Below are 507 nucleotides of genomic sequence, written 5' to 3' on the forward strand. Positions count from 1 at the left end.
GTTAGTCCAGTTTGCGATGCACCGCAAGCACTTTCCTCCGGCAAACTGAACCTGCTGCAGCTGGAATCACAGCCGGTGAGAGATCTCCCCCAAAGCAATTATTCTGGTTGTCTCTTTCTTTACAGCATCTAATTTCTGTACTGTTTTTTCCTGCGTACTCTTTGTCTGCATTCTGCTAATCCTCTTCCAATCACTGGAAGACCAAGACCTTACGTCCTCCAGCATCTCACATCCCAAACAAGACTCCGGGACTAGACTCTACTGGGCTGTTTTACAGGTCTTCCCTTCCAGGAAAAACTTGTTACAGCAAGTGATTCTGTGACAACAGGCGCCTTCCCACACCAAGCATGCAGTGTGCATGGCTTTAACACCACTGGTGAAGGTCTGGGGCAAGCACTGGTGTGACGCTTAGGACCTCCAGTTACTTAGGAATCCCTCCAGTTACTTAGGAATCCCTCCAGTTACTTCCAGAGCACAGTCAGCTCTGGAGTGGCAGGGGCGGCCGCG

The 507-nt window shown here is 50.5% G+C and overlaps 1 protein-coding gene across 1 annotated transcript in view; it reads right to left on the reverse strand.

Moving 5' to 3' along the window:
* ARHGEF6 (Rac/Cdc42 guanine nucleotide exchange factor (GEF) 6) overlaps positions 1-507 on the reverse strand; it is a 29,359-nt gene that overhangs the window by 10,246 nt on the left and 18,606 nt on the right. The window lies entirely within an intron of this gene.

The sequence above is a fragment of the Buceros rhinoceros genome, unplaced genomic scaffold (assembly GCF_000710305.1).
Source record: "Buceros rhinoceros silvestris isolate BGI_N320 unplaced genomic scaffold, ASM71030v1 scaffold20084, whole genome shotgun sequence".
Classification (NCBI taxonomy): domain Eukaryota; kingdom Metazoa; phylum Chordata; class Aves; order Bucerotiformes; family Bucerotidae; genus Buceros; species Buceros rhinoceros.